The sequence below is a fragment of the Jaculus jaculus genome, chromosome X (assembly GCF_020740685.1).
Source record: "Jaculus jaculus isolate mJacJac1 chromosome X, mJacJac1.mat.Y.cur, whole genome shotgun sequence".
In the NCBI taxonomy this organism is placed as follows: domain Eukaryota; kingdom Metazoa; phylum Chordata; class Mammalia; order Rodentia; family Dipodidae; genus Jaculus; species Jaculus jaculus.
The window spans coordinates 12,589,372-12,609,285 of record NC_059125.1 but is presented as its reverse complement, the minus strand read 5'-3'; the positions used below and the strand labels follow the sequence as shown (position 1 = coordinate 12,609,285).

The window sequence follows — 19,914 nt, the reverse complement described above, 5'->3', positions numbered from 1 at the left end:
CAGTCCTTCTTTACAGAAACTGTGAACAATTTTTTACTGCCAGTGATCCCTTTACTATTCAAACCATCTCTACTCTGCTTTGCCTACATACTGGAACCCAGGGAGGGATGGAGGCCCTGAATTAAGGAATGTTCTTTTCTTCATTGTCAAGATAAAGTAAGACTTCTAGAATTTCCAGTGATTTATCAGATGTCTCTCATTTCCCAAAGTCCCTTTTGTTGATGAATTCTTGGTAATTGAGTCATTCACTTTTAATCGTCTTCCCTTCAAACTAATTTTACCATTCAGAGTGGAATCAAATTTATTTTCTACTTCCATTCCAAAACTGCACTACTAGTTAGTTGCCCCTAGATTGTCTGTGCTAAAATAAGGTCTCTCACATTTGCTATCTCTCTTTTTTAAAAAATGTATGTGGATGCATGTGCACAAACAAGTGTGTATGTGTCGGGGGAGGCAGAGAACAACCTCAGACGTTGTTCCTCAGGAACGCCATCCACCTATTGGAGACAGTGTTTGTCTTGGGACTGGCCTAGAGCTCACCAATAAGGCCAAAGTGGTTAGCCAGCAAGCTCCAGGGATCTTTCTGTCTTTACCCTTTAGCACTTGCCACTATAGCTGGCATTTGTACTTGCATACTAGTGATCAAAGTCAGACTCTCAGGTTTGCAAAGCAAACCTTTTACCCACTGAGCTATCGCTCCAGCCCCTCTACCATCTTCAAACTGAAGAATTGTGATTCAGATCCCCAGTTCTTTACTCTTCTCTCAACATATATTTACAAATATACAGATTCTCACTGAACTCCAAGACTCTCTGAAAACAGGCCAACAGTAATAGACCCGGGTCTAAACTGGATGTCTTTTGCTGGCACTGAACTCCAATTGACTCTTTGTGTCTACTTTCATCTTATATCTAGAACCCAGGATTGGCTATTACTGAGTTGGTATGTATGAATGAAGTATTGGGGTGTAAAGGACTGGGTAACATCTCCTGACCCCCATGTTTTCCTGTCAGTTGTGTTACCATATTGGTTGAAGGAAGTAATCTTTGCAATGGAAATCCTCCCACACATTTTTGCTTCTACCAAACACAAGCATGACATATGTCTCTTTTCAACTTGAACATGCAAATGGATTTTTAAAAGTGAATGCCAGCAGAATTAAAAACCTCATGTCCCAAGAGAAAAAAAAATACATGCACATGCAGATGAACTCAAAAACCATTCACAGAGCAGTTTAGCTGCATGGGAAAGATATTTCACTAGTGAAATATGAAGCTGAGGATCAGTGTCTGCTTGCTCATTCTCGTTGGGATTAAATGGAACACTGTTTATCTGCTGCTAGTCTCCTAGGGACTCATCTTGGCTTTACTTTTGAAACAGATTCTTGGCACAGGTTCACTGTTAGGGATACATGATCCAAGAGTCTGTCCTTAAGGGTTATACAAGAATTATGATCCTCAGATTTTTATCTATCTTGGTGTTTTGAAAATGTGTTTCAAGAGAAATGACATGGGCCTGAAGTAGAAAGAACAGGAAGAGGAAGTTGAGAGAATAGCCAGGAAGCCAGGGCTAACAACTGTTCTATTTTACTGAGCAGGGGAAATAATATTAGACGAGAGTTACAAATGCATTCGTGTAAAATAATAGTAGTTCTAAGGGGGACAGGGCAGGTGGGAATGAGTCCCTAGTGCTTGTGCGTAAAGGACAATTAAAATTAGCTCATGGTGGGCTGGAGATATGGCTTAATGGTTAAGGCATATGTCTATGAAGCCTAAAGGCTCACGTTCTATTCCCCAGTTCCCACATAAACCACATGCACAAGGTGGTGCATGCATGTAGAGTTCGTTTGTAATGGCTGGAGGTCCTGGCACCCTCATTCATTCTCTCTCTCTCATAAATAAAATATAAAAAAATTAAAACGTAGCTCATGAAGGGGCTGAGTTTGTGAATTAGTGGTTAAGAGTGCTTACCATGCAAGCATAAGGACTTCAGTTAAATCCCCTACACCCACATAAAAAGCTAAGCATGGTCAGACATGCTTGTGATCCCAAATGCTGAAGGAAGTAGAAACAACATAGCTGGGGCTCTAAACCAAGGAGCTTCAGAGTCAATGAGGAAGTAAGGCCTCTACATGCATGCACAAAGGGCACGTGCATCTGCACACATATATGCATACTATCACATATGCACAATTAACACATGAAATGTTCATAAATATCCCTTCCCTATAATCCCAGCCTTTGGGAGTGTAAGACAGAAGTAATGATACAAGTTTATGGCTAGCCTGGGTTACAGAGTAAGACCCTGTCTCTCCCTCAAAAAAAATGAAAGAAAAAAATTAAAAGTAAAAAGAAACTACCTCTTTAGTTTCTAAAAACTAACTCACAGACATTCTGAGAGGTCTTTCTCCTAGGTGATTCTAGATCCTCTCAAGTTGACAATTAACATTGACCATCACGAAATGAATGAAGAGAAGGAGATAGAGGATGTCTAGGACAAGGAGGAATAGTGCAGATTTGCTGAGGTTTATTCAGTGAAGTCATATTGGCAAAGTCTGAGCAAAGACCTCAAGCACAAGCAGGAAACCAAGTCGATGTCTGAGAGAGAACATCCTATGAGAGTGAAGTAGTAACTGTGAAGGCCACGGAATGGAAAAACCATGCTAGCAATGGCAGAGCTATGTGGCCAGGATGGCTACAGGGAGGAAGAGGAACAAAAACAAGGTTTTCAATACTACTCTTAGTCTGTTTTCTGCTGCTGTAACCAATGGAAGGACAAGTGAGCATGCACAAAACAGAGAAACAAAACAGAGTCAAACTAGCTTGCAGGGATCCTCCTGCCTTGGTATCCAGAGTGCTAGGTTTATAGGCCTGCACTCGCAAGACCAACTCAAACTATCAACTCTCCACTGCTGCCATAAAGAACCCATTGCTATGATAATAGCATTTATTCATTCAATAGGATAGATCCTCCCATGCTCTAGTCACCTATTAAAGGTCTCACCTTCAAATACTGGTATAGTGACAGTTGAGGGTCAATATGGGTTTTGGAAGGGCATTGAAGCCTGAGCAGAAATGTTAAAATCTCAAAAAGAATTCTCATCCTGATTCTGACCAACTAACTTTTCTGAGTTTTCTTTCTTCATGTTGGCAACACCCAAGATTCGAGGTATCTGGTGTGCTATTACTGGAAATTATTAGAAATAATAATAATAATAAGGCCATGCTATCTGTTTTACTTGTGACTTTTACACTGACTATTATCATAACTGCTAATAAATAAAACAATGGCTTCACAGTTTATCTCATCTCCCCTGACCTTGTGGTACTACTGAATAAGTGTTATTTTCATGTTTTGCAAGGGAAATTTTCAGGTGTTTTATATGATTTGGCACCCTAGTATGACAGAGTATGGTAGCCTAGTGTGGTGGTGCACACCTCTAACTCTAGAACATATGACATGGAGACAGAAAGATCAGAAATTCAGGCTAAGATACATGAGACCCTGTCTCAAACAACAAACTTCCACAATGACAAAAAAAGAAGAATCTCTCTATTAAATTTGCTAAGTCCCATTAATTCAGTGCCAACAGCAGCTGAGACACTTGCTCAAAACATAATTACACTATAACTTCTACCTTCAATTATTTATTTATTTATTTATTTATTTTTGGCCTTTTGAGGTAGGGTTTCACTAAGCTCAGGCTGACCTGAAAATTACTATGTAGTCTCAGGGTTGCCTCGAACTCACAGCAATCCTGCTACCTCTGCCTCCCAAGTGCTGGGATTAAAGGTGTCTACCACCATACCAGGCTGATTTCTCCCTTTAGACTTCTAGCTAAAAGAGATTGGTTCACCTAGGAAGACAAAAGTATAATGAACAATCCTAGCTAGTGAGTTGCAATGAATGCCTTATATGCAATATATGCATATGTTTATATTAATATATGTATATATACACCTATGTAATTATGTAATCTCACACTGGATACCACCAATCATTCCATCTTTCCATCTTTGATAGAATGGCATTATTCCTGCCCACATTTTCTTGGTAGTCAGTGGCAAGAAAGTGATTCTTTTAGCAGGTGGTTCCAGCATTCCTGTAAAAGGTGAGGCCTGTCTTAGTTGAGAAAAAGCTTTGTCACATTCACTGGAGAGAAGAAAGTTCTCTTGGCTGGATTGTCAAGAGAATGCTCAGATTTCATGTTAATAGAAGAGGAGGAGGAAGCTCTAGGGCTTTGGAGCTACTCTGGCTGGAGACAGAAGAAGCTAGAGAGAGAGAGAACCTGGCCCTGGGAGCAAACATTTGGAGGGAAACATACACCAACAGGGTGTTTTCAAGGAATGCCATTTTGTCTCAGAGATGATGCTTTCCTGTCAATGTGGTCTTCAAGAAATACACATATGTGATTGGTACAGGGTAACGGACAAAAGAGATGAGGACTACATTAGGATGACTCAGGGTTGAAGTCTGGCTAGGTTTCTCCATTCATGTGCCTGGGGACAGAGAACTGAGATCAGAGTTACATCTTCTAACGAAGTATGGATCCAACACCCACTGGTGACTCACCTAACAACAGCCTTCAGTGCTTTCAACTTTGCAGGGTATCTAAGGCCCTGTTCAGTTCCTAGGGAATTCCTAGCCCAGTGTGTTGCAGGCCCATTAAATACTAGCAAAGTGTCTGCTGAGCTAAAGCACTAACTAGAGTGCATTTCATATGCAAGAACCCAGCCCTTGGTTTAACCTGTGCTTGTATGGTTTTGAAGTTCCTCTCTAAGCTGGGGTTGTGCCAGCTTGCTGCAAAGCAACCACTCACCTTCTCCCCTGAGACCCTGTGAAAAGTCCCCTCAACACTATTACCAGTTCTCCTGTGGGAGGTAAACATCGAGGCAGGCACCTGCAGTTATTCAAAGGAATCATGGTATTCAAAATGTTCTCATACAGCTAGAAGTGGCTGTGAGATGGTGTTTGTTAGAAGACTCCTGGGATTCTGAACCCTCCAGGGTGCCCTTGAAATCCCAAGAAACTGAACCCTGTCAGCCACTCTAGAAGCAACCCAGAGTACCCATGACTGAAAACAAGGAATCCTCCCTAGAGATTCTCAAGGCCAAGTCCAACTGTATTCACCGTGGGATAGTTAGAGCAGAGATAGCTTCATGCTTTATGGATTTTCTCCTGTTTTGTCTCTAGGGTTCAATATACTAGTAATCCATGGGGGGAGGTGCACAAGATATCTCAGAAGCCTAATATCTTATGTAATGAGAAAATTCACAAGCAAAGAGTTAAGGGAAGAGGCTGGGTCTATAGCTGAGTTGGTGGAATGCTTGCCTAGTATGCATGAAGTCCTAGATCCCATCTCCAGTATTACTCAAACCTGTAGTTCCAGAATGCACAAAGTATAGGCAGGAGGATCAGAAGTTCAAGTCACCTCTGGCTACATAATAAGTTCAAGATTAGCTTGAGATATAGGAGACCATCTCTCACAGCCCATAAAAAGAGATAGGAGAGGGCTGGGGGGATAGCTTAGAGATTAAGGTGTTTGAATGCAAGGCCAAAGGACCCAGGTTTGATTTCCCAGGACCTACGTTAGCCAGATACACAAGGGGGCACACGTGTCTGGAGTTCATCTGCAGTGGCTGGGGGCTCTGGTGTACCCATTCTCTCTCTCTCTGTCTCTCTCCCCCTTTCACTGTCAAATAAATAAAAATAAAATACTTTAAAAGTCTTTAAAAAGAGACAAGAGGATAGCAGTGATAGTGTAAACCTGTGTGTGCCTGTTTGGGATGTCCATGCACCCCTATGCTTCCATGGTAGGGGAGAGGGCAAGAAGGATCTTCATTTTGTGGGTCTGAAGCATGTACAGTTTGAAAGTTCCTCTTTAAGTAAAGAGAATACATTACAGATTCAAACTCAAAATCAGATATACAAATATCATGTAGGGCATAGTGGAACATGCCTATAATCGAGAGGCCAAACCAGGAGGATCTAGAGTTTGAGGCCAGCTTAGAGTACATACCTAAAACCTGTCTCAAAAATTAAAATACTTTTAGGCAGACAGCAGCAGACGTTACACCCCCAGGGCTCATGACTACCCCTGTTGTAGGTTTTCAGTATCAGGGATGTATTCCCTCCCATGGAGTCCAGTTAGAGGGCAGTTGGTTTCCTCCCTAACAGACATGCCACTATTGCACCTGGTGGCTCATTTGGCCTGGCTGGCCAAATATAAGGCTTGCAGTGTCCACTGTTGAGTATCTTCACTGGTCATTTCTCTTTCTCCCATTGAACTGCATGCAGAATGGCATCTTCCAGATTTCTGTCAGCTGCTCTACATGGAGGAGGTTATCAACTCAGTTCCAGCAGGATTTCTCAGTGATCGTGCAGCCCAAGTATGCGGAGTCTTCAGCAATAGGGTCTTACCATCTATTCCAGGTAGGAAACCAAGGGCCTCGGCAATGGCCTGTAATGTTTTGGGCCTTTCAGGGAACTCCCTGGCCAAAAACTCACTAGACGGTATCCCATCCCTGGCACTGAAAATTGTCTAGTAACAATCTATGGCTCATGTGTGTTCTATTGTCCAAAATAATGGGTTTCCATATGACTTACTTATATCACCAAACTGCTTCTTAATGTTCATACTCATATATTAATGCTACTCTAACTTTTGGTTAGAGAAGCTTCTATTTTCAGATGGCAGTGACCTTGGGATGACTCAGAAGGCACCACGGTGCTGAGAAGATATGACAGAGGATTGCTCAGCACTGAAATATCTCTATAACAACTTCCAAGGCTCAAGGTCCATGGCAGAAGAGATGGCTGAAAGAATCTAAGAGCCAAAGGAAGGACAGGACTCCTTACAATGTTCTCCTTCAGTTACAAAATGGCCTGGATATCCATGACCTCACAGTGCCTGACACTACCTACACAAGACCATTGTAATAGGAGGAAAAAATCATGACATCAAAATAAAAGAGACTGATTGAGATGGGAGGGGGTATGATGGAGAATGGAGTTTCAAAGGGGAAAGTGGGGGGAGGGAGAGAATTACCATGGGATATTGTTTACAATCATGGAACACAGCTTGGAATATAGCTCAGTTGGTAGAATACTTGCCTCACATGCAGGAGGCTCTGGCTTTGGTCCTCAAAGTCAACAAATATATATATATATTGGATGGGGAAAAAGTCAGTCACAACAAATGGCAGCTTTACTGGAAGTTCCTAAGTTAGTTTGGAATTCTTGGCTTTAACTTGAATTGCTCAATTTATGTCCATTTTTCTAAATGAAATGAAAGTAAATCATGGAAGAGATATTACTTAATATGAATCAACATTTTAATTTTTGTAGTTCTCCTGTGACTTAATTCATTTACTGATGTGAAATGTAAGTAGGAAGGAATTCTTTAAACTGACTATTTTGAAAACAAAATAAAACCGATACTTTTATGACCAAGTCACTGGGATTGTATGCCCTAAAACACACATGTGCATGCACACACACATACACACACACACACACACTCATACTCACTCACATACACACAGATAAAAATACCAAAAATATAAGAAAATTCAAAACAAATCACATGTTGAAACCATCTAAGATACCTCTAAACTACTTTCCCTATTTCCCCTATACATTTACTTGAATTTTCTTTGGTCTTCAAATGCCTTTTGGTAATTATTTTTGTAATAGAAATGTAGAGATTCATTTCCACCCATCTGGTATGATTGATTAAAATAGAAAACATAGGGGGCTGGAGAGATGGCTTAGAGGTTAAGCGCTTGTCTGTGAAGACTAAGGACCCAAGTTCAAGGCTTGATTCCCCAGGACCCATGTTAGCCAGATGCACAAGGGGGCGCATGCATCTGGAATTCGTTTGCAGTGGCTGGAGGCCCTGGCACACCCATTCTCTCTGTTTCTCTGCTTTTTTCTCTCTCTGTCTGTCACTCTCAAATAAATAAATAAATATTTTTTTAAAAATAGAAAACATAGTTTATAAATTGATTTTCCATTTCCCAATTCATTGTTGCCATGTCATGTAAATTGTTAGACTGTTGTCAAGTTGAGAAAATACAAAAAAATTGTCTTATGTATAACCTTCCAGTTTTTAGGGTGTCTCAAATTTCCTTTCACAGTGACTGATTTTAAAAACTCTGAACTGATGATATTTCAGTTTGTCAATGATGACCTGTTTCACAGTATATTGTGATTTTCATGTTAATCATTGTCAGTATTGTTATTCTTGTTAAATTAATGAGAAATCTATTTTTAACTGTTTATAGGATTTGTTTCCTTTTGTTAATTGGATTAGTAAATAATATAAACATATACGTGATTTCTACTCGAAATGTATTGCTTCCTCTTCTGAATGAAACTTTTAATTATAATTTATCTTTCTGTGTCATAATAATTTCTTGTGCTTTCATATATATATATGACTATACACAATCAATATAAAACTGCATACACTGAGCTATCACAATTCATATTTTATTCCTGAAGGGTGAGAACTTCCATTTTGACTTGAGGCCTCAAGTTACTTCCTTGTTGCTTTGAACAAATATCTTGCAAGAAACAGCTTTAGGAAGGAAAGAGTTTATTTTGGCTTTTAGTTTTATAGATAAGTTTCATAGTGGGGAAGGCACACCAGTAGTAGCATGAAGCATCTGGTCATACTGCAGCAGAGCCAGGAAGCAGAGCATCAATAGGAAGTGGGGCTGGACTATAAAGCCTTAAAGTTGCCCCCAGTGACCTGACCCACTTCCTCCAGCAAGGAACCACTTCCTAAAAGTTCTACAATCTTCCCAAACAGTGCCACCAGCTGGGGACCAAGTGTTCAAACACATGAACCTATGACAAAGATTTTATGTTCAAACCACAGCAATGCAATTGAGGGCCAAACCCTCTGCATATAGTTTTATAAATCTCAGAATTAATAATTAAGAGATAGGTGATATATATTGTGTGTGTGTGTGTATTTTTTGTAAATTTTTATTAGAGAGAGCAAGACAGAGAGAGAGAGAGAGAGAGAGAATTGGTATGCCAGCGTCTCCAGCCACTGAAATCAAACTCCAGAAACATGTACCACCTTTTGTTCATGTGTGACCTTGCGTGCTTGCGTAACCTTTGTGTGTCTGCCTAATGTGGGATCTGGAGAGTCAAACATGGGCCCTTAGGTTTCACAGGCAAGTGCCTCAACTGCTAAGCCATCTCTCTAGCCCGTGTGTGTGTGTTTGAAACAATAGGGTTTTATGTAGCTCAGGCTGGCTTCAAATTCACTTTGTAGCTAAGCATGGCCTTGAACTTCTAATTCTCAAAGTGCTAGAATTACAGATACAATTCAATATGCCCAGTTTTATGTAGTGCTGACATCCAGACCCAGGGTTTTGTACATGTTAGGTAAGCACTCTACCCACTGAGTTATATCCCCATTTCCTGGTTCTGTATATGTTAAACCTTCCTTCTCCTCCATTACCTGATACTTCTAGGTACCATGACCTCTGGGCCTCCATTTATATTATGATTCCAGGTAAGACAGTGAATAGTAGATGTATTTCTGAAATATGTTTGTACAACAGGATGGCTGGTAATAACTTCTTACTCTGACTATGACTATGACTTCTATTCCATGTACAAGATGGCAGAGTCATAATGGAAAGAGGTAGAAGGCTTATGTAACTCTGGATGACTTATAGTACCTTTGTAAATTTTTTAAAAATGCATGACTATGTGAACATACTACACAGGTATACTGTGAGGCCCTTATGCTTCAATAGCCTCCTGGCCAACCTACTTCAGGGGGCAAGAGTAAATCTGCATGTTGCATTCTACTTGCACCTCTGTTCTTACTTGCTAAATCCACCTGCGTTTAAAAATATTAATGTATTTGCTTTCATGTGTGTGAGTCTCTTGCCATTACAAAGGAACACAAGATACTTGCTCCACATTTTGCATCTGGCTTAAGTGGGTGACTTAGGAACTAAACTGTGGCAGGCAGGCTTTCATGACTGTTGCACCATCTTCACAGGCCTCACCTATGTTCTTATGTACACATACTTTTAAATGTTTCATTCCCACATGCTTTGTTTCTTTCACTTACTACTCCAACATTTCCAGGTGGACGAGTGGTGTGAGAACCATGGTTTGAAGCTTTTATCAACAGAAACAATTCTTTACAGATGTTTTTTTTTTTTTTTTTTCCCCAAGTGAAGCAAGAATTTTACTTTTCAATTTGACAAAGAATGCATTTGATGACTTCACAAGAGTTAATTTTTTGCAAGGACCAAAGGATGTTGAGGATATAAAAGAAATAAGGGCTGGAGGGATGGCTTACTGGTTAAGCGCTTGCCTGTGAAGCCTAAGGACCCCAGTTTGAGGCTCGGTTCCCCAGGTCCCACGTTAGCCAGATGCACAAGGGGGCGCATGCATCTGGAGTTCGTTTGCAGAGGGTGGAAGCCCTGGCGCGCCCATTCTCTCTCTCTCCCTCTATCTGTCTTTCTCTCTGTGTCTGTCGCTCTCAAATAAATAAATAAATAAAATTAAAGAAATTAAAAAATAAAAAGAAATAAAATTGTTTCTATATGACCACAATGATGAAAAAGTTGCAGCTTGGAGCCAAATTGTATAGCACGCTGACAATTAATTACAAGGAATTAATATTTTTGGATAGATGGGTAGTCATGATGCTTGCAGAAGAATTCCTATAAAACTCATCTCAAAACAAGCAAACAGAGCTAAAGCTGCATCTCTAACTCAAGAAACTGTCACCAGGATGCATGGTGATAAAGAAAAATGGTATGTCTGTAAAAGGAGTGAACTATCTGAAAATAAGCAATGACTACCTGAACACCTTTTTATGGAGGGGGGGGTTAAGATAAACATCTTGGTTTTAAGGATGACACACCAGTACACTGCTGTGATAACTGTGGGTTGCCTATTAAAATCTACTTGAGAATGATACCATGCATGCATGCTTTTTTGCTATGATTGTGCTATTTTCCACGAAACAAATGGAGATAAGATGTTGTAGTGATCCAGTTCAACAAATTGAGAAGTGTACATGAGGTCCTCTCTTCAATTTTAGCATTGGTCAAGGGTGCAAGAGAATGGATCTGTCTCAGAGAGACTTACAGGCTCATATCAACCATTTCCATATGAGGGCTGGAAAACCTGTTACCTATACTTCACTTGAAAATGTTCACCGTCCTATTGCCTCACCACCAACTGAAATCCCTGTTCGTTTTCTCATGACTCCAGACAAGCATCATATGAGCCATATTCCGCCAAAGCAGCACATCATGATGCTGCCACCTCCTTTGCAGCACGTGCCGCACGAGCACTATAATCAGCCGCATGAAGATATCCGTGCTCCTCTGGCAGAAATCTCCATGGCTCCACCTCCACCCCACTCGGTCAGTCAGGAAACCTTTCGTATCTCAACAAGAAAACACAGCAATTTAATAAACCATCCTATTCAGGATGACTGAAATTCAGATGGTTGAGAACCACCACCTCCTGACCCAACACCTGCTCACCATCATCCCAAATACCAGGGTAGACCACTAATGTCACACTTCTATCATATTATGCCTCCAAGCAACATTATTGACCACCCCTACCACCTCAGCCACAAATCAGCCACATCCTCCCCAGGCCTCAGGTACTCTTCACCAATGACCTCTCCTCCATCACCAGTAACCCTTCCTCCTGGACATATTATTGTCCAGATGCCACCTTATCTATATCATCTTCTCCCAAGACCTCCCCCATTTCTGCATAGTGGTTCACCTGTAACTGCATCTTCTCCTCACTATTACAATCCCGACTCCTTACCTCAGTTTACTGAAGATCAAGGAACTCTGAGCCTCCGTTTACACAACCAAGACGTATGAGTCATGGTACATGGCCTGCTCCAAGAGGGCCTCCTCCTCCTCCTTGAATACAGGATCCACCTTCTCAAATCTCACTTCCTGGGCAACATTATCCAGATCAGACAAGATACAGACCATATTACCAATGATAATAGTGTTAATAGTGAACTTAAAATATGACAAAGGAAAAAACTTAAATATAGTCAATCTTTTAATTAGTTTTGACTATTTAGGGAAGGAAACATTATTACCTCTTCTGAAGTGGCTAAAAAGCACATAGTCTTGTTTCTTTTTTTAATTTTTATTTATTTATTTTCGGGGAGAGACAGAGATGGAATGTGTTAGGGCCTTCTGCCACTGCAAATGAACTCCAGACACATGTTACTTTGTGCATCTGGATTTACGTGGGTACTGGGAATTGAAACCAGGCTGTCAGACTTTTGCAAGCAAGCACCTTTAACCTCTGAGCCATCTTTCCAGCTCATCTTATTTCTTAAAATGGTTTTAAATCTTGACCTTAGGATTGATTTCAAGCACTATTTTGTAAGATGAGTATCTTACTTAAGCATAGCTATATTTAAAAACTATTGCCCTGTGGTAAATTGACTCAGAATTGATCATTTGTTAAACAGAAATTGAAAATAAATTCATCATTCCACTTTCAAAAGTATTATTTTTGTTAAGTTCAATGTTTAATTTTTCTTGTGATACACCTTGTTAACCTATAGAAAGTGATTAATTTTCTGTAAGGTTGTAAACGTCCTATGTTTATGTGAATTTAACCAATGCTTACTGCTCTTTGTTAAGCCATATGTTTTACCACTAATTCCACAAAGTTACAATAAAATACTAAAAGTAAAAATCTACTGAGATTTCTGTAAGGCAGGCTATTAAATGATAGAGAATTATTTTACATTTTAGACATGGAAATTTGGATGTATAGTGATTATATAATGCACTTCAGTTGAATGCGTTTTCATGTTTAGACAGCCTCAGAATAACCAAAATACATTTGATTTCCAACACAAATATATTTATGCTTGTCATTTTAAGCAATAGTCTAGCAATTTGGAAACATAGCCAATGCTACGGGCTCTGAGGTGGTGGTGGGATGCTATTACTCATTAATGCTGTTTTTTTCATGAATGGTTGGAATCACATGCACCACACTTATTCATCTAAAGAAACATTACTCTACGTGGTTGTTTAAATGGTATTATTTAGATGAAATATCTTCTATGTTCATGGTCTTTAAATATTTAGGGCTGAGCTAGAGAAGCTTCTGGCTCAGGGTTTTCAGGTCTGTGCCACTAGCTGCTGAGCATCTTCCCATCTGTGAGCAGACATTAGCCTGGAAAATAAAATATCTTCAGAAATGAACCCGTGCATCACTGGAAACAACACTGCCCAGTCTTATGTGGGCTCCAGAAGAACAGAGATGAAGTCCCAAATACCTTCCCTCTAGGGGCAGTTTTCAGTGATAGAAGTCTGTCTCATCCATGGCTTTGGGCGCTTGGCAGACATCCCACCTTTCCAGTGGGGCAGTCTCCATTGCCTGCCCCTGCTCACCTGTCACCTGGATTTCCAGTTTATCATCAAACACCACAGTTCCATTCTTCTAATGGCTATGAAACAAAGGAAACAAACAAGACTTGTCCTGCACAGGTTGAAAACATAAGCACACAACAAGACATCCGCTCACAAGCTTCTGCTGTCAACGCTGCAGACAGTCCCTGGCCAGGTGATGGGGTTTCATGTGTATTTCAGAAGAGCCAGTTCTGTGGAAGGAGACCTCCCACTAAACCTCTGTTTAGAAGCCCGCCTCCCAGAAGCTCTGTTGTTAACTGATGAAGTGAGAGGAGAAAAGGACCATGCATCTCCTGGAGGATTCTGGAAGCCTTCTGAGGAAAACACCCATTTGTTTGGGAAAGTTATGCCTGAGCACATGGCTCAGCCTTGTGTGATTTACCAGAAATTCCATGAGGTTCCGGGTGAGCTATATGGACCCCCTAACTAGAAAAGTGGGGGATGCAGTATGGACCTTCTTACTGTGAGGACATTATACATGAGCAGAGAGTCAAAGTTCTATGGGCCCAGATTGGTGGGGTTGTAGGAAACAGATGTGAGGTCAAGCACTGGTCTAGAGTTGACCATGGGCAAAGGAAGGAATGGATATAGCACTGCTCCCGATGTCAAGTCACCTTTCTCTGTAGGGGAAGCCAGAGGTCAGGTTCATTTGGGTAGAGCCAGAAAAACATGCAGTCAGACATGTGGAAATCCTCCCATGGAAGGCAGCTTCAGCAGGAAAGTCAGGAGTCATCCAGCATGGCAGAGTGAGACCTGAGGTGGAAGGTAAAGGTCAGCGATGGCGAGGGAAAGCCAGGCTCCCCAGAGAGCCACTGGCCTTCACACACACAGGGCAGTAACGTGGATGAACCAGTCCACTTCTGCTCCAGGGTGACTGATGAGCAAAGCCCAGTGCTTCGTGGTTTCGGTCGGAGGCCTGATGTAGACAGGGAGACCCAGGGGGAAGCAGAGCCCTTCAAGCAGGAGGCTGATGCTGAGATGGGCAGTACCTCGGGAGTGGCCAGTCCAGAAGGAACAGCTGTAAGTCTTGAGAATATTCTTGACAACTATGTACAGATGTGAGATGGTGTTTGCTGACACAGTTGATGAAGCCATTCAGTGTGACGTGAGCTGTTCTGAGAGGCCCCATCTAATGGGCTGTGACTTTTTGTTGTGATTGGCAGTCTCAGGAGGAGGAGGATATTGAAGCTTGCAGCAAATCTGAACAATCATGTGAAGTCTGTGAAGTGGTCCCGTGTGATCTGAGCTGCACTGAGAAGTCACACCTGACAGGTCATGTGCCTCCTGGATGTGACTCTCAGTCTGAGAGAGCCTTGAAGCCCAGAGAAAAAGTCAGTCAAGAAGTCCAGTGTGATCTCCCCCAGAAAGGGCTTCCAGGAGCAGGTCAGGGGTCTCCCTTTCATAAGAGCCAATGTCAGACAGGTCAGCCACTGTGTAGACAGCAACAAGGAAAAGGGGCTCAGATAAGGTCAGGAGTAGGGTGCACAGCACAGGTGAAGAACTGGAGGTGGGAGATGAATGTGTGGAGGCCAGGGAGGAAAATTTGAATAGGAATTTCAGATTGTAGCTGGAGCTGGGAAACAAGTCAGAACCATATCCAAACATAAGCCCACACCCCATTATCAAGCTACCATCAACCATGGGCTACAACAGGGCCTACACCTATTAAATTCTCTATTAAAAAAGTTAGTGTCATCTCAATTTTCCTGGTGCTAACTTACTCTCCGTTGGAGAATCTGCTTCTCTTTTTCAGATAGTTGCAGATCCTAAGGAGAGAGCCACCCCATCATACCTCCAAAGGGCCCCGGCTGAAACTAAGAAAAATTGGCGAAACAAGCAAGGGTGCTGTTTTTCTAATGAACTGGATACCAGCACAAGGGGGAAGGAGATCAACACAGAAAAATCAACTCCTACCAAATCAGAGAGTCACAGCCTCAGAGGCCCCCAACACCTCAGCACTGAAGCAGACCAAAAATGAACCCAACATGGCTCAGGGAAATTTTGCAGAAGAGGGGGCCGAAAGAATGTCAGAGCCACATGTTGGGTCATGATATGCACAGACATTTATCGTGCCAATAACTGTGGGCTAACTCCACAATGCACGACCCATTTACATCAACAAGGAGGGGCCAGGGGGAGGGGTAGGACATGGATGAGCCTAACGTTGATACCAAATTGACTGTATTAGCTGAGTACAAAAATAATTAATAAAAAGTATTTAAAATTGGAATTTTAGATTGAATGTTGTGCTTCCTGGTGATGTAGAAGGTCACAGGGATGGTGGCGCTGAAGGCGTTGTGCATGAGATAGGGCATTTTCAAGAAGTTAGAGGACAGCATCCGCTGGTTGTCCACAAGGGCAGGCTTTATCAGAGGTGGGCAGGGTGATAAGCTGGGAATAGGAGCACTCTCTCCCTCCCCAGTTGTCAGGTGGTCATGCTGTGAGGAGGAGCAAGCTGGAGTGTGGCCCATATGCGAGCACCCCTGAGGCCTCCAGAAAAAAGAAGGGCTTGTGCCGGCATGTGTGGTAGGTTCCAGAAGACATCGACCATGGACAAGCAGGATACCTTAAGTCCAGAATTGACAAAGCAACTCTGTGTGACATGAGCTCTTCTGAGCTTCCACCTCTGACAGGATGTGAGCCTCGTGGTACTGATTTGGAGCCTGATGTGGACCCTGAGTTGTACCCAGGGGAGGATGATTCTGACGTACAGAGCAAATCAAAACTGCCACGTGCTGAAGGCCCTGGTGGATCACTTGAATGGTGCCCCTTGCAAATGGAAGAGTTGACTAAGGCATTTTCCTTTTGAAGTGATAACTACCGTATGCAACAAGCAAATGAAGAAATGTACAACAGGAGGGCACAATGGTGCATGCCTGCAAGCCGGGATACCAGGAAGACTGAGATGGGAGAGTCGCTTGAGTCCAGGAGTTTGAGATCAGGCCCATCGTGAAGAACAAACCCCATTTTATATAAAAAAAGAACAATAAAATCTTAAAATTAAAATATATATATATATATATTTAAGGATGAGGCAGTATTTAAATATTCATTCCATGGTAGTTTGATTTGGTGATAACGTGAGCTCTTATTTATTGTGTTTTAAACTGAAATGTGAATGTTATGAACAAATTTTAATAATGTTTTGATGGAAGGTGTTTCTTGTAATCACAAACTAACATTTGCTCAGGTTTTATTGTCATGTAATTAAAAATATTTTTCTAACTTGAAATTTTAAACTTATCACTTCTTATTTCTTTTCTTGGTTAAATAGTCTAAACTTGGAAAACTTTAGTATAAAATCACTAGTGAATATCACCAGAAAATTTTGTATTGGACAAGCAAAAAGTAATTACTAAAGTTTTGGTGCTTTATAAGGTGTCTTTAGAGTGAGCTTTTGCATTATAGGGGTTTGTAACAGTCCTGATAAGATGATCACTTAAAGTTTATACAGCTTTCACATGGATGAATCTTATTCTTAGGATATTATTTATGTCCTTTGACTTGACTAAACCTTGTAAAGTTTTCCTTCCCTATGAAAATGGTACATAATGAGAACATGGTATGTAGTGTGCAGATAACATTTATTAGCTACTTTGTAGTATATATAGTTAGAATGACTCATTTTATGAGCTATGGACATATTTAGTATGTATGCAACACATGTGTTACCATCCTTTCCCCCTTCCCTGCCCCTTTTTCTGAAGAGGCCTTCCTCATTGGGGATGCAGCTCAACCCCATGGGGATTGTGGACCATGTATTATGGGGGTAGAGGCAATGTCTCTGTGCAAAATGTCCTAACCTGTGGCTCTAACAATCTTTCTGCCCCCTCTTCTGCAAAATTCTCTGGGCCATGCTGGGATCATTTTAATTTTACTTCAGCGATGGGCACTTAGGAGCCTCTGGATCTCTGGTTTGGTAGGTGCTGAGTGTCCTCAGTGTCTATCTCCTTCACCCTTGTGCTGATATCAGATTCACTGAGAAAGCAGCACTCTTGCTCATTTCCCCAATTCCTCTGTGGTTTTAGCTGGATAATTTATCTCATCAAGTCCAGTTTCTGTCTAAAAAAGAGAAGCAGATTATCCAACAGAGAATGAAGTCAGCACTGGTTAAGTGGGATAACCATTCTTATTTAGAGAAAATTTAAAGGGTTTATATCCTCTTATAGTATAAGGATAGTGGGAGCTTGACAATGGAAAGAGGAACCATTATCTGGATATGACTCTGACTTGTTTCCCAGTTTCAGATATGATTTCCTTTCCACTGAGTGGATCTGTTAGCCAATCAAAGAGCAGTTGGATACCCACGATGCCTGTGTGCCACTATTGCACTTGTGTGAGCATCATGTCAGGTTGTTTGCTTCTGAGTCACTTAGACTTTGAGTTGCTTGGACAGATGTTGCCCACTTTCCCCCACTAGCTCATGTAGCACCTTTAAGCACTAGATGGCCTATTTGTATGAGGACTGGCTCTTCTCCAGAATCCAACCAGCTCTCTCCATGGTTCATGCTTACAGCATATGGTGTCTTCAGCAGTAAGGTCCTACCATTAGCCTCTGGTGGGTAATCAAGTGCTCTGACAGAAGTCTGTCTTGTTTGTTTTGGGAGCTCTAGTAGGTCCAGGACTGGATGGCTTTTCAGCTAAATTCTATCAAGCCTTCATAGAAGAACTGAAACCAATTTTTCTCAACCTATTCTGCATAATTGGAGACCAGGGAATCCTTCCTGACTCATTTTATGAAGCTAGCATCACACTACTACCAAAACCAGACAGAGATGCAACAAGAAAAGAAAACAGTAGGTCTATATCCCTGATGAACTTAGATGCAAAGATCCTAAACAAAATACTTGAAAAATGAATTCAACAACACATCAAAAGCATTATCCACTTTGATCAAGTAGGCTTCATCCCAGGGATGCAGGGATGATTTAACATACGGAAATAGGTCAACATAATGCACCACATAAATAAATTGAACCATAAGAACCACATGATCATCTCAACTGATGCAGAAAAGGCCTTTGAGAAAATACAACACCACTTCATGATTAAAACATTAGAATAACTCTTTTTGACAAAAGGTGAACTGATTGCTAATTTATCACTTTATTCTGTCAGGTAGAAGCTAAACAAATTCTCAATTTGGATGATTAAATGCAAAATAGTTTCTGAACTTAGAACAGAATAAGAAATAATACAAATGGGCCATTTGAGTTTTTACTGGCCAAAAATGATTAATATGGATTTTTTTCTTAAACAAGCAATTTTTTCACACTTAGCAGTTGAGAGCCTACTTTGTTAATTAATGCACTATTTCCAGTGAGAAGAATAGGAGTGAACTAGTGTGAAATGGTGGTATTTCTATCATGTTACTGTAGGTACCTGGGCTGCTGCAAACCTGATTCTTTTTCATGCCCCTGTTTAGAAGCTATTAAGTTATTATTGTCAAAAATACAAAACATTATTTGCTACATGTAATTTAAAAAAATACCCAATTCTCAGTAGGGCATCTCAACTAATTATGAAAAGCTCTTCTTTTATTAAAAAAATGCTTAAGTTTGATGTAGACAAAAACATCAGTATCATGATAAAATCCACATTTCAAGAATTATTATAGGCTTTAAAATTATTTTAGCTAGATTTAATAAACATGTTATACAGGGAGGCAGATCAGATGAATGTTTTGTAGCAGACAAATTTTAAGCGGTGTTAGACTTGAATTCATCAGTTAATTGTTTTGAGAGTGGGAGAGCAAAATGGTAACAAAATTACTGCTAGTGTTTCTTAAGGAAAATTACGAATCTAAGACTTATTTCAGAGAAGGCTTTGAAGCTATGATGGGCAAAAATCTGAATCTATATATGTTTCATTGTATTACTCTTAAGACTAGTGATGTGGCAGTTTAATATTTTATGCATTTTTTCATTTATTTATTTATGAGAGAGAGAGAGAGAGAGAGAGAGAGAGAATGGACATACCAGGGCCTCTCTAGCTACTGCAAACAAACTCCAAATGTATGTACCACCTTGTGCATCTGATTTACATGGGTCCTGGGGAATGGAACTTGGGTACTTAGGCTCCACAAGCAAGCACCTTAACGACAAGCCATCTCTCCAGCCAGCCTAGTTTAATTCTTAAAAACAATAAAATTGAAGCATGAATACTAAGATAGTTTCAGTTTATTATTAAAACAAGGGCTTAAAAGGAATGGCAGGACTCCATACACCATGCTCCCTCCAGACACAAAATGGCCTGGATATCCATGGCCTCACAGGGCCTGATACTACCTGCATAAGACCATCATAAGAGGAGGAAAAGATCAAAGCATCAAAAGTAAAAGAGAGACTGATTGAGATGGGGAGGGAGTATGATGGAGAGTGGAGTTTCAGAGGGTTAAGGGGGGGAGGGTATTACCATGGGGTATTCTTTTTATAATCATGGAAGTTGTTAATAA

At 40.9% G+C, this 19,914-nt stretch overlaps 1 pseudogene; it reads left to right on the top strand.

Moving 5' to 3' along the window:
* The first annotated feature begins 10,672 nt into the window (after positions 1 to 10,672).
* LOC101606788 lies at positions 10,673 to 12,022 on the top strand (annotated as a pseudogene).
* Positions 12,023 to 19,914: the final 7,892 nt, after the last annotated feature.